Below are 15,753 nucleotides of genomic sequence, written 5' to 3' on the forward strand. Positions count from 1 at the left end.
GTAGTACTGTACATCACATGCAGTCCTGCTGCGAAACCGCAGGGCCAAATCCACTGCGGATCTGCAGCAGAATACGCACCGTGTGCACATAGCCTTAAAGTCTTCCAGCCTCAGCGGCCTGCTTAAGCGTCAAAAACATTTAGGCTATGTGCACACGCTGCGGTTTTTGCTGCGGATCTGCAGACAGGGTAGAGTAGCATGTAAATCTATGTGATTTACAGTCTGCTGCGGATTTGAATCCGCAGAAAGAAATGACATGTCACTTCTTGTCTGCGGATTCTGCTGCGGTTTACCATCTCCTCCATTGTAGAGGTGATAAACCGCAGGGCAAAACCGCAGACCAATCCGCAGCGTGTGCACATATCCTTAGGTGGTAAAAATAAACTTCATTCCAGTTATTCCACTTAACATTCCTGAAAAGCACCTGAAGGGTTAATGAACTACCTGAAAGCAATTTTGGATATGCTGAGGGGTGCCGTTATTTTTAAAATGGTATCACTTCTTGGGGTTTCCAATATATGATCCCAAAAGACTTCAAATCAGGGCTGTGGAGTCGGTAAGCCAAACCTGCGACACCACGACTCCCACATATATTGCTTATATTTAAGTGAAAAATGTATTGTAGTACAATGTGAACCTCAGACATTTAATCATTTCTATGATCCAATAATCAAGATATTGAGATAGATATTATGTTCTATTTATTGGAATACAACTTTAGAACACAAAAAACTAATAAATTGTAAATATGTAACACACTATGTAATATCAATTACATATATACCAGTACAGACCAAAAGTTTGGACACACCTTCTCATTCAAAGAGTTTTCATAGTCATGAAAATAAAGAAAATTGTAGATTCACTCTGAAAGCATCAAAACTATGAATTAACACATGTGGAATTATATAATTAACAAAAAAGTGTGAAACAACTGAAAATATGTCTTATATTCTAGGTTCTTCACAGTAGCCACCTTTTGCTTTGATTACTGCTTTGCACACTCTTGGCATTCTCTTGATGAGCTTCAAGAGGTAGTCACCGGAAATGGTCTTCCAACAGTCTTGAAGGAGTTCCCAGAAATGCTTAGCACTTGTTGGCCCTTTTGCCTTCACTCTGCGGTCCAGCTCACCCCAAACCATTTCGATTGGGTTCAGGTCTGGCGACTGTGGAGGCCAGGTCATCTGGTGTAGCACCCCATCACTCTCCTCCTTGGTCAAATAGCCCTTACACAGCCTGGAGGTGTGTTTGGGGTCATCGTCCTGTTGAAAAATAAAAGATGGTCCAACTAAACGCAAACCGGATGGAATAGCATGCCGCTGCAAGATGCTGTGGTAGCCATGCTGGTTCAGTATGCCTTCAATTTTGAATAAATCCCCAACAGTGTCACCAGCAAAGCCCCCCCACACCATCACACCTCCTCCTCCATGCTTCACGGTGGGAACCCGGCATATAGAGTCCAACCGTTCTCCTTTTCTGCGTCGCCCGAAGACACGGTGGTTGGAACCAAAGATCTCAAATTTGGACTCATCAGACCAAAGCACAGATTTCCACTGGTCTAATGTCCATTCCTTGTGTTCTTTAGCCCAAACAAGTCTCTTCTGCTTGTTGCCTGTCCTTTGCAGTGGTTTCCTAGCAGCTATTTTACCATGAAGGCCTGATGCACAACGTCTCTTATTAAAGGGATTCTGTCACTTACCTTTGGCGGGCTTTCAAAACGAGGTCCGTCCGGCCCGATGGGCGGTCTTCCAGTTCTTGATCGCCTCCCATCCGTGGCCGCCGTCCTCTGGTTTTTCGGGAATCGGAGTAGCTGGCCGCAAGTTTTCGCGCGTGCGCAAAGCATTCTAGCCTCGCGCACGCGCAGTATGCTTCGCCCAACTGCAGGCAAGGCAAAAAAGCCTGACTGCGCATGCGCCGGTTTAGTAAGCCCCGGAAGTATTTTGCCTTACTAAACCGGCGCATGCGCAGTCAGGCTTTTTTGCCTTGCCCGCAGTTGGGCGAAGCATACTGCGCGTGCGCGAGGCTAGAATGCTTTGCGCACGCGCGAAAACTTGCGGCCAGCTACTCCGATTCCCGAAAAACCAGAGGACGGCGGCAACGGATGGGAGGCGATCAAGAACTGGAAGACCGCCCATCGGACCGGACGGACCTCGTTTTGAAAGCCCGCCAAAGGTAGGTGACAGAATCCCTTTAACAGTTGTTGTAGAGATGTGTCTGCTGCTAGAACTCTGTATGGCATTGACCTGGTCTCTAATCCGAGCTGCTTTTTAACCTGCAATTTGAGGCTGGTGACTCGGATGAACTTATCCTCCGCAGCAGAGGTGACTCTTGGTCTTCCTTTCCTGGGGAGGTCATCATGTGAGCCAGAACCTCATACTGTTCCACAGAATTTCATACTGCACACCTCAGCTGCTGCAGAACCTCATACTGCACACCCTACACTTGAAAATAAAGCCTGCACCTTAACAAGATGTGGTGATGAATGCAGTCTATTTATTCCAACTATCAATTGATGTTGATGTGTTACTGAAGACGAGCAATGCCTGTCCTGGGCGTCCTTTTGGGCAGCTATGAGGTGTACCTAACGTGCTAAAAAAGAAAAAAGGGAGTGTTAGTCTGTGTGCTACCCGGCTTTCATTCCTTTTGGTGCAGATATGATATAAAAGCAGATTACAAATCTGCTCTGCTATTGAAAACATTATTATGAGCTCAAAAGCCTTTCAGGTGATGCGGTTTTTTAAAAAGCATCTGCTTTTGCAACTGAAAAACGTATCCTCAAAAAACGCAGCAAAAACGCTGTGTGTGAATGTAGCTTTAGATTAGGAAAAGAACAGCAATTTATAGGACTTTTCATAACTTTCCCAAATTCCTATGAAAAAATATTCAGCACATTCTGCACTGAACTACTGTACCCAATTTATTATATATTTTAGGAGTCGAGTCGGTCCATTTTATACCGACTCCACCAAAATGAGCACCGACTCCGACTCCACAGCCCTGCTTCAAATGTGAACAGGTTCCTCAAAAATATAAGGTTTAGTAAATTTCCTTTAACCCCTTCCCTTCATTAGACGCAATATTCCATCCATGTGCCCTGGGCCCTAATTACCATGGACGGAATATTACGTCAGCGATAAGCGGCGCCCACGTGGTGAGCGCCGCTTATCGCGGATGGGTGTCAGCTAATTATCATAGCTGACACCCGGCACAATGTGTCAGGGGCGGGCACGGACCGCCCCGTTAACCCCTTGTACACCGCGATCAAACACGATCGCGGTGTACCGGGGGTTAATGGGAAGCATCGGCAGGGAGGGGGCTCCCTCCGTGCTTCCCTGAGCCCCCCACGGCAGCGCAATGTGCAGCGCTGCTGCGGGAGGCTCCTTCCCTGCAGGCCCCCGAATCCAAGATGGCGACGGGCCTGCAGGGAGCTGGCTTCCTCATGCCTGCAAAGCGCAGGCATGAGGAAGCCTTGCTCAGTGCCTGTGACAGATCACTGATCTGTCACAGCGATCTGTCACATGACAGTTATGTCCCCCCTGGGACATTGTAAAAAAAACCAAAACCCAATAAATTCATTTTTTTGGAACTAAATAAAATAAAAGTACACATATTTGGTATCGCCACGTCCGTAATGACCCGCCCTATAAAAGTGTCCTATTAGTTAACCCCTTAAGCGAATCCCTTAAAAAATAAAAAACGAAGCGAAAAATAGTGATTTATCATACCACCGAACAAAAAGTGCAATAACGCGCGATCAAAAAGACACATATAAATATCCATGGTACCGCTGAAAACGTCATCTTGTCCCGCAAAAAACGAGCCACCACACAGCATCATCAGCGAAAAAAATAAAGATATAGCTCGCAGAATAAAGCGATGCAAAAATAATTATTTTTTATATAAAATTGTTTTCATTGCATAAAAGCGCCAAAACATAAAAAAATGATAAATGAGGTATCGCTGTAACCGTACTGACCCGAAGAATAAAACCGCTTTATCAACTTTATCGCACGCAGAACGGTGTAAACGCACCCTCCCAAAAGAAATTCATGAAACGCTGGTTTTTGTAAATTCTGCGTCCCAAAAAACGAAATAAAAGCGATCAAAAAAATGTCACATGCCCGAACATGGTACCAATAAAAACGTCAACTCGTCCCTCAAAAAATAAGACCTCACATGACTCGGTGGGTCAAAATATGGAAAAGTTATAGCTCTCAATATGTGGTGATCCTAAAACAATTTTTACAATAAAAAGCGTCTTTTAGCGTGTGACAGCTGCCAAACAGAAAACCCGCCATAAATAGTAAATCAAACCCCCCGTTATCACCCCCCGTAGTTAGGGAAAAATAATAAAATTAAAAAATGTATTTATTTCCATTTTCCCGCTAGGGTTAGGGATTGGGTTAGAGGTGTGTTGGGGTTCGGGTTGGAGTTAGAATTGGGGGTTTCCACTGTTTGGGCACATCAGGTGCTCTCCAACCGCAACATGGCATCTGATCTCAATTCCAGCCAATTCTGCGTTGAAAAAGTCAAATGGTGCTCCTTCCCTTCCAAGCTCTGCCTTGCACCCAAACAGTGTTTTACCCCCTCATATGGGGTATCAGCGTACTCAGGACAATTTGCAAAACAACTTTTGGGGTCCTATTTCTCCTGTTGGCATTAGGAAAATAAAAAATGGGGGCAAAAATATCATTTCTGTGGGAAAAAAAATGATTTTTTTATTTTCACGCCCGGGCGTTATAAACTTCTGTGAAGCCCTTGGGGGTTCAAAGTTCTCACCACATATCTAGATAAGTTACTTGGGGGGGGGGTCTAGTTTCCAAAATGGTGTCATTCGTGGGGGGTTTCCACTGTTTTGGTACATCAGGGGCTTTCCAAACGCGACATGGTGTCCAATCTCAATGCCAGCCAAAAAAAGTCAAATGGCGCTGCTTCCCTTCTGAGCTCTGCCATGCGCCCAAATAGTCATTTACACCCACACATGGGGTATCAGCGTACTCAGGACAAATAGCACAATAACTTTTAGGGTCCTGTTACCCTTGGGAAAATTAAAATTGGGGGTGAAAAGATCATTTTGTGGAAAAAATATGATTTTTTAATTGTACCGCTGTACGTTATAAACTTCTGTGAAGCTCACCACATATCTAGATAAGTTCCTTGGGGGGGTCTAGTTTCCAAAATGGTGTCATTCGTGGGGGGTTTCCACTGTTTAGGTACATCAGGGGCTCTCCAAACGTGACATGGCGTCCGATCTGAATTCCAGCCAATTTTGCATTGTAAAAGTCAAACGGCGCTCCTTCCCTTCTGAGCTCTGCCATGCGCCCAAACAGTGGTTCCCCCCCACATATCAGGTATCAGCGTACTCAGGACAAATTGCACAATAACTTCTGCAGTCCAATTTCTCCTGTTACCCTTGGTAAAATAAAGAAAATTGAACCTGAAGTTTTTTTTTTGTGAAACAAAGTTAAATGTTCATTTTTTTTTTTTTTTTTTAAATATTCAAAAAATTTCTGTGAAGCACCTGAAGGGTTAATAAACTCCTTGAATGTGGTTTTCCAATGTATTCAAACTAAAGGAACAAAAAAGCGCAATAGGGTCTTATCTGGGTTATTTCTGGAGAAGTAGATTAGAATTTACTCACCCTTTTTAGGAGAGGTTCAGGCATGTGGGATCAGTAATCTGCTTGCTGCACGTCCAAAGGTCAGCTCTGTGACCACTTAAAACATCAGATTTCGGAATAAATTCTTGGACTTTTGTGCGCTGCCAGATAAAATCACTAATCCAGTTTATGAGAAAGATTAATCCATTTTATTTCCCAACGCGTTTCGAAATGTATACCATTTCTTCTTCAGGGGATGACATATATGATCTAACAGAGCTGTCACAGGTTATATACAACAAGAATTCAAAAAACGGCGCCAAAGGATCACATGTCATCTGGTGCAAATGTCAGGGTTCAAAGTACCACAGATAAACTGATGTATTAGTTAGTCTAAATTCATTAAAAACATATTATTTTTATTTTTTCATAGATAAAAAAGGAAAAAAGAAGAAGGAAAAAAAAAGGAAGAAGATAAAAAACGAAAAAATGGAATATATATAAAACAAAGAAAATATAAAAACGAACTCTTGACATCTGGGAATAAAAGTAGCATACTAGGTGTCTTGGACCACTATACCAAGCTCAGGTCATACCTGACAATAAAGAAGTAAAGGATTTAAAAATGAATAAAAAAAGTTACTGATTAAAATGATATGTATAATTTATATAACAATAAAGGACGCTTTCTCTTTTTATTAAAAAAAAAAAAAAAAACGTGTGTATGAATCACCATAGATTTGTTAAAAACATGAATACGGCCAGTTATAAAAATGTGGCCGAAAAGGGTCAATCAATGCGATCGATTATAAAGTATTCACACACCACTCAAGAGGGGAGGTATTGATTTCATTCAAAAATCATCAGAGTGTCTGATGGGAAATGCACAGAGACACCGACCACGGAGAGCTCAAGCAGCGCCCAAATGAAGAGACCAGGATCGCTCCCCGCGATGTCCCGGCACAAAGAGAGGAAATGAAGGAGGAAAAAGGGAGACCGCTCACCTACAATACAGCAAAACTAACATCTTTTTCTTGTAACACTATAATATAAAAATAATATATAAAAGAGATGTGCACATTAAAAAAGTATAAAAAATAGAAAAAATATATTTCAACCACATTACAGGAATAAAAAGTCGCATACAGAAAAGGGGTTAAACATACAGGATACAATAAAAATCAATATAAATGACATATGAATACATAATTAAAAATTATTAAAAGAGAAAATTATTGAATTTATCCCATTTTAAAGAAAAACCTCTGTAATTTCGTTCAATCCATATGGCTTAAGTGTATTCAACCTATAAATCCAAAAAACTTCTTTTCTATTTAGTTGCCCTATTCTATCAGGAATGTCAACAGGAATATGTTCAATTGGACTGATTTTTAATCCACTCGGATCCTTATTATGTTTAATAGCGAAATGTCTAGAAAGACCATGTTGTAAGAAACCCTTCTTAATGTTATATCTATGTGAATTAACCCTTGAGTGTAAGGGTTGGGTTGTTCTTCCAACATACTGTTTTTTGCATCCACATTCAATTAAATATATAACAAATTCCGTGGTACAGTTCAAATAATTTTTTATAGGAAAGATTTCATTGGTAGTAGATGATTTTACAGATTTTTCTCTGTGTGTAATAATATTACAACAGAGACAATTTCTCTTTCCACATTTGTAAATCCCTCTTAAAGGGACATGAATTGGATTCAATGTAGATTCAGTTTTTAGTCGACTGGGGGCCACCAATCCCTTAATAGTTGGTGCCCTTCTAAAAGTTATTCCTGGATTGCTAGGTAAAAATTTCTGTAAAATAGGATCACTTAAAAGTATGTACCAATTATTACATAGAATTTTGCGTATTCTTGTGTGTTCAGCACAATATTGGGTGATAAAATTGGTCATAAATTTTTTATTATCTGGTTTAACTATTTTTTGTTCATTAATGAGAGTGTCTTGTGATATATTGACACACCTATTATAGGCACTTTTGATTAGATTATTAGGGTATTTTTTATCTACAAACCTATTTTTTAAAATATCAGCTTGGTCCTTAAAATCCTCAATGCTAGAACAATTTTTTCTGATCCTCCTAAACTGATTCTCTGGAATATTCCTCAGCCATTTTCCAAAATGTCCACTATTAAAAGGAATATAACTATTAATATCAACATTTTTAAATAAGGTTTTAGTTAAAATAATATTGTCCTTAATAAAAACGGTTATGTCTAAAAAGTTGATACTGTTCTGTTCATATACTGAGGAGAATGATAGACCCCAGTTATTATTATTAATATCATGGATGAAATTGTCAACATTACTATCAGAGTTATCCCAAATAAAGAAAAGGTAATCAATGAATCTCTTATACATTATCAAATTATTGCACCACTTGGAATTAAAAATATAAAAATCTTCGAAAACCCCCATAAAAACATTTGCATAAGTCGGTGCGACCTTTGAACCCATCGCGGTCCCGAGCTTCTGATGGTATAAATATCCATCAAATGTGAAATAATTGTTCCTCAGAATAAAATCCATACCTTTTAATAAAAACTTTTTTTTGATCTTTAGACAACCTACTGTCTCTTATTAAAATTTTGTTAAAACAGGCTAAACCCAAGTTGTGTGGTATATTTGAATATAATGAGGACACATCCATAGTAAGTAATAAATAGCTCGATTTCCATTTAATTTGTTGTAAGAATTGAATAAGATGAGTGGAATCTCTAATATAAATTTTTAAAAAAGGAACTTTGGTAGCTATGATTCTATCAATATAGTGGGATAGGTTACTCGTTAATGAGCCTATACCTGAAATAATCGGTCTCCCTGGGGGGTTTATTAAGTTCTTATGAATTTTCGGTAGATGATAGAAGAAAGGGATTCGTGGATTTTGAATAGTAAGGAATTTTAGTTCCTTTTTATTAAATATGTTCATATTTTTACCCTCCTGGATTAATATATCATAATTTAATTTTATTACTGGAATAATGTCAAATGAGTTTTTACTATAGTATTTTTCATCAGATAAAATTCTCCTTGCCTCATTACAATAATCAGATTTATTCTGAATAACTATCCCACCTCCTTTATCTGCTGACCGAACTATAATATCAGTATTAGTCTTTAATGTTTGTAAGGCTAATTTTTCACCTCTACTTAAATTATTTTTATAATGATATTTGTCTTTCGTAGAAGTAATTTCCTTAAATTTCTTTTGTACAACATCATTAAATACATTCAGAAAATGGCCCTTATTTTCAATGGGGTAAAAATTGGACCTAACAGGTACATCCAAATGAAATCCAGTTTCAATAGTATCATTATTTGTAAAATTGCATTCTTTAGAGATGTTGTCACCTTTAGAGCCTGATATCTGATTTAACTCTTTTAAAAGAAAATGTCGTTTTAATGTTAATTTCCTAATAAACACTTGTAAATCCAGGAAGAGATCAAAGTCATTTGTTTTATGCATAGGACAAAAAGTTAAACCTTTGGAAAGAACTTCCTTTTCCTCTGTTGTGAGGTGATGTGATGATAAATTAAAAATATTACTCCCATGACCAATAATATTTTTACTTTTGTTATTTTTTATTTTACTTTCCCTTTCTTTTTTTCTCCCCCCTCTACTTCCTCTAAAAGACCTTTTCTTTTTCCATTTTTTGGAGAAAATTTTTTTTTTATATCTTTCATCTGCGTGCTTTTCAGTGCTCGTGGTAAAAAAGGAACAGTGGCTGTATTATTTGTGTTAGAATTATCAATTAGAATCATGTCACTATTGGTTGTATTAGACGAATCATTATCATAAATGGAGAAATCCAATAGTGAAATCGGTGTAGATTCAGGAAATTCTATAAGTGCCGGTGATACAATTTCTATTGGAGTGGGTGTGATAATTTTGCTTATATCTGTGATTGGATTCATTGTGTCAATGAGATTACTAGTGGTCTTATTCTCATTTAATCGTTTCATTTGTTCCTTGATGCTCTCCAGGTGTTTAATAGCTTCAACAAGCGGTGCTGTCATTTTAGTGGTCTTGATAGGTGGTGGTTTGAAAAAAATATTTTTTTCTCCATTTGTCATCTCTTAAGAGTTAATTACAATATGTTCGCTCATATTTTTCTTATTAATATTGCATTCACTATTATCATCAGATTTCACAGTATCTTTATCATTGATATTAACAGTCTCTATTGTTTTCACAGATTTTTTTATTATCTCTATTGGTTTCACTGTCTCTTTATTTTTAATATTATTGTCATTATTCTCTGCTGATTTAGTAGTATCCATTTTAATTGAATTATCAGTAACAGTCTCCCTTTTATTATTTTTATCATTAATTTTCCTATAGTCTTCCCTATCTCTCTGCAGTTTTTTTTATTTTTTAAGAATTGTTTCATGCTCAATTTGCATGACATGTGTTATAACATTCGAGTTGATTTTTTTATACTCAGGATGTTTCACAAAAGAACTCAATTTATTTGATAGATCTAGTACCTTAATTGTTGCCAGTTCTGCAAGTTTGGATCTTTTTTTGTATAAAAGTAAAATCATCCTATGCATGCAATTATTTAAATTAGTGTCCCATTCGTGTGTAAATTCTGAGTCATTATCAAAAGGAGAGTCAAAGACTAACCTTAGTCCACGAGGACAAATGTTCTCCTCTTAATAAATGGATAAGAAGCGGGCGTCCAGGCTATAATGCAGTTCCTCCTTAATAGCTTCTTTTAAGTTCAAGAAGGTTTTTCGAAAAGTCCTAGTCTCTTCTTCACTAAATAAATTAGTACTTCCCTCTGTGTGGTTCGAAAATCCAATATTACCAATAGTTTGCAGGATCAGTCTTTCTCTCGATGAAAGTCTGCTTTGAAAATATTCCATCCTGACTCACAGGAACGGACCCTCTGATGCTGAACGTTCCTATACAACGGCGGTGCTATCCAAGAACCGTCGGAGAAAATCCAATGTATTCAAACTAAAGGATATAGTTTGAATACATATCCAATGACAATAATATTAAAAATAAAGAGACAGTGAAACCAATAGAGATAATAAAAAAATCTGTGAAAACAATAGAGACTGTTAATATCAATGATAAAGATACTGTGAAATCTGATGATAATAGTGAATGCAATATTAATAAGAAAAATATGAGCGAACATATTGTAATTAACTCTGAAGAGATGACAAATGGAGAAAAAAATATTTTTTTCAAACCACCACCTATCAAGACCACTAAAATGACAGCACCGCTTGTTGAAGCTATTAAACACCTGGAGAGCATCAAGGAACAAATGAAACGATTAAATGAGAATAAGACCACTAGTAATCTCATTGACACAATGAATCCTATCACAGATATAAGCAAAATTATCACACCCACTCCAATAGAAATTGTATCACCGGCACTTATAGAATTTCCTGAATCTACACCGATTTCACTATTGGATTTCTCCATTTATGATAATAATTCATCTAATACAACCAATAGTGACATGATTCTAATTGATAATTCTAACACAAATAATACAGCCACTGTTCCTTTTTTACCACGAGCACTGAAAAGCACGCAGATGAAAGATATAAAAAAAAATTTTTCTCCAAAAAATGGAAAAAGAAAAGGTCTTTTAGAGGAAGTAGAGGGGGGAGAAAAAAAGAAAGGGAAAGTAAAATAAAAAATAACAAAAGTAAAAATATTATTGGTCATGGGAGTAATATTTTTAATTTATCATCATATCACCTCACAACAGAGGAAAAGGAAGTTCTTTCCAAAGGTTTAACTTTTTGTCCTATGCATAAAACAAATGACTTTGATCTCTTCCTGGATTTACAAGTGTTTATTAGGAAATTAACATTAAAACGACATTTTCTTTTAAAAGAGTTAAATCAGATATCAGGCTCTAAAGGTGACAACATCTCTAAAGAATGCAATTTTATAAATAATGATACTATTGAAACGGGATTTCATTTGGATGTACCTGTTAGGTCCAATTTTTACCCCATTGAAAATAAGGGCCATTTTCTGAATGTATTTAATGATGTTGTACAAAAGAAATTTAAGGAAATTACTTCTACGAAAGACAAATATCATTATAAAAATAATTTAAGTAGAGGTGAAAAATTAGCCTTACAAACATTAAAGACTAATACTGATATTATAGTTCGGTCAGCAGATAAAGGAGGTGGGATAGTTATTCAGAATAGATCTGATTATTGTAATGAGGCAAGGAGAATTTTATCTGATGAAAAATACTATAGTAAAAACTCATTTGACATTATTCCAGTAATAAAATTAAATTATGATATATTAATCCAGGAGGGTAAAAATATGAACATCTTTAATAAAAAGGAACTAAAATTCCTTACTATTCAAAATCCACAAATCCCTTTCTTCTATCATCTACCGAAAATTCATAAGAACTTAATAAACCCCCCAGGGAGACCGATTATTTCAGGTATAGGCTCATTAACGAGTAACCTATCCCACTATATTGATAGAATCATGGTTACCAATGTTCCTTTTTTAAAAAGTTATATTAGAGATTCCACTCATCTTATTCAATTCTTACAACAAATTAAATGGAAATCGAGCTATTTATTACTTACTATGGATGTATCCTCATTATATTCAAATATACCACACAACTTGGGTTTAGCCTGTTTTAACAAAATTTTAATAAGAGACAGTAGGTTGTCTAAAGATCAAAAAAAGTTTTTATTAAAAGGTATGGATTTTATTCTGAGGAACAATTATTTCACATTTGATGGATATTTATACCATCAGAAGCTCGGGACCGCGATGGGTTCAAAGGTCGCACCGACTTATGCAAATGTTTTTATGGGGGTTTTCGAAGATTTTTATATTTTTAATTCCAAGTGGTGCAATAATTTGATAATGTATAAGAGATTCATTGATTACCTTTTCTTTATTTGGGATAACTCTGATAGTAATGTTGACAATTTCATCCATGATATTAATAATAATAACTGGGGTCTATCATTCTCCTCAGTATATGAACAGAACAGTATCAACTTTTTAGACATAACCGTTTTTATTAAGGACAATATTATTTTAACTAAAACCTTTTTTAAAAATGTTGATATTAATAGTTATATTCCTTTTAATAGTGGACATTTTGGAAAATGGCTGAGGAATATTCCAGAGAATCAGTTTAGGAGGATCAGAAAAAATTGTTCTAGCATTGAGGATTTTAAGGACCAAGCTGATATTTTAAAAAATAGGTTTGTAGATAAAAAATACCCTAATAATCTAATCAAAAGTGCCTATAATAGGTGTGTCAATATATCACAAGACACTCTCATTAATGAACAAAAAATAGTTAAACCAGATAATAAAAAATTTATGACCAATTTTATCACCCAATATTGTGCTGAACACACAAGAATACGCAAAATTCTATGTAATAATTGGTACATACTTTTAAGTGATCCTATTTTACAGAAATTTTTACCTAGCAATCCAGGAATAACTTTTAGAAGGGCACCAACTATTAAGGGATTGGTGGCCCCCAGTCGACTAAAAACTGAATCTACATTGAATCCAATTCATGTCCCTTTAAGAGGGATTTACAAATGTGGAAAGAGAAATTGTCTCTGTTGTAATATTATTACACACAGAGAAAAATCTGTAAAATCATCTACTACCAATGAAATCTTTCCTATAAAAAATTATTTGAACTGTACCACGGAATTTGTTATATATTTAATTGAATGTGGATGCAAAAAACAGTATGTTGGAAGAACAACCCAACCCTTACACTCAAGGGTTAATTCACATAGATATAACATTAAGAAGGGTTTCTTACAACATGGTCTTTCTAGACATTTCGCTATTAAACATAATAAGGATCCGAGTGGATTAAAAATCAGTCCAATTGAACATATTCCTGTTGACATTCCTGATAGAATAGGGCAACTAAATAGAAAAGAAGTTTTTTGGATTTATAGGTTGAATACACTTAAGCCATATGGATTGAACGAAATTACAGAGGTTTTTCTTTAAAATGGGATAAATTCAATAATTTTCTCTTTTAATAATTTTTAATTATGTATTCATATGTCATTTATATTGATTTTTATTGTATCCTGTATGTTTAACCCCTTTTCTGTATGCGACTTTTTATTCCTGTAATGTGGTTGAAATATATTTTTTCTATTTTTTATACTTTTTTAATGTGCACATCTCTTTTATATATTATTTTTATATTATAGTGTTACAAGAAAAAGATGTTAGTTTTGCTGTATTGTAGGTGAGCGGTCTCCCTTTTTCCTCCTTCATTTCCTCTCTTTGTGCCGGGACATCGCGGGGAGCGATCCTGGTCTCTTCATTTGGGCGCTGCTTGAGCTCTCCGTGGTCGGTGTCTCTGTGCATTTCCCATCAGACACTCTGATGGTTTTTGAATGAAATCAATACCTCCCCTCTTGAGTGGTGTGTGAATACTTTATAATCGATCGCATTGATTGACCCTTTTCGGCCACATTTTTATAACTGGCCGTATTCATGTTTTTAATAAATCTATGGTGATTCATACACACATTTTTTTTTTTTTTTTTTTAATAAAAAGAGAAAGCGTCCTTTATTGTTATATAAATTATACATATCATTTTAATCAGTAACTTTTTTTATTCATTTTTAAATCCTTTACTTCTTTATTGTCAGGTATGACCTGAGCTTGGTATAGTGGTCCAAGACACCTAGTATGCTACTTTTATTCCCAGATGTCAAGAGTTCGTTTTTATATTTTCTTTGTTTTATATATATTCCATTTTTTCGTTTTTTATCTTCTTCCTTTTTTTTTCCTTCTTCTTTTTTCCTTTTTTATCTATGAAAAAATAAAAATAATATGTTTTTAATGAATTTAGACTAACTAATACATCAGTTTATCTGTGGTACTTTGAACCCTGACATTTGCACCAGATGACATGTGATCCTTTGGCGCCGTTTTTTGAATTCTCGTTGTATATAACCTGTGACAGCTCTGTTAGATCATATATGTCATCCCCTGAAGAAGAAATGGTATACATTTCGAAACGCGTTGGGAAATAAAATGGATTAATCTTTCTCATAAACTGGATTAGTGATTTTATCTGGCAGCGCACAAAAGTCCAAGAATTTATTCCGAAATCTGATGTTGAATGTGGTTTTGAGCACCTTAAGGGGTGCAATTTATAGAATGGTGTCACTTTTGGGTATTTTCTATCATATAGACCCCTCAAAGTGGCTTCAAATGTGATGTGGTCAGTATAAATAAAATGGTGTTGCAAAACTGAGAAATCGCTGGTCAACTTTTAACCCTTATAACTGCCTAACAAAAAAAAAAAAATTTTGGTTCCAAAATTGTGCTGATGTAAAATAAACATGTGGGAAATGTTACTTGTTAAGTTTTTTGTGTGCCGTGTCTCTGTGATTGAAGGGCATAAAAATTCAAAGTTGGAAAATTGCGAAATTTTCGCCAAATTTCCGTTTTTTTCACAAATAAACGCCAAGTTATTTGAATGAAATTTTACCACTAACATGAAGTACAATATGTCATGAGAAAACAATGTCAGAATCACCGGGATCCATGGAAGCTCCAGAGTTATGGCCTCATAAAAGGACCAGTGGTCAGAATTGTAAAAATTGGCCCGGGAGTTAACGTGCAAACCACCCTTGGTAGTGAAGGGGTTAAAAAAAAAATTACTGCTACATTTTTAAACCTTATAAAATGTTAATAAAATAACAATGTGCTGATGTAAAGCAGTCACGAGGGAAATGTCATTTATTATTGATTTTCTGTGGCTTGACCATCTGGATTAAAAGGGATACTCAAAGTTTGAAAATTGCTATTTGAAAAAAAAAAAAAAAATTATCAAGTTTGATATTCTTATAAATAAATATATATACACACACGTGTCAACCTAAGTTTACCATTATTGAAGTATAATGTGTCTCGTAAAAACAATATCCAAGTTAGTGGGATATGTTGACAAATTCGAGTTATCGCTACATAAGATGACCAGGCCAAGTATTTGAAATTTGTGTAGTCATTACAGGGTTAAAGAAGCTGTCCACTACCTCACTTGGCCACAATAAGATAAAGCCTATACGCTCCTCCCGTGCAGGCGCCGTTCCCGCGCTGCTGTTGCGA

The sequence above is a fragment of the Dendrobates tinctorius genome, unplaced genomic scaffold (genome assembly GCF_039654945.1).
Source record: "Dendrobates tinctorius isolate UK_male_01 unplaced genomic scaffold, ASM3965494v1 ptg000138l, whole genome shotgun sequence".
Lineage (NCBI taxonomy): Eukaryota > Metazoa > Chordata > Amphibia > Anura > Dendrobatidae > Dendrobates > Dendrobates tinctorius.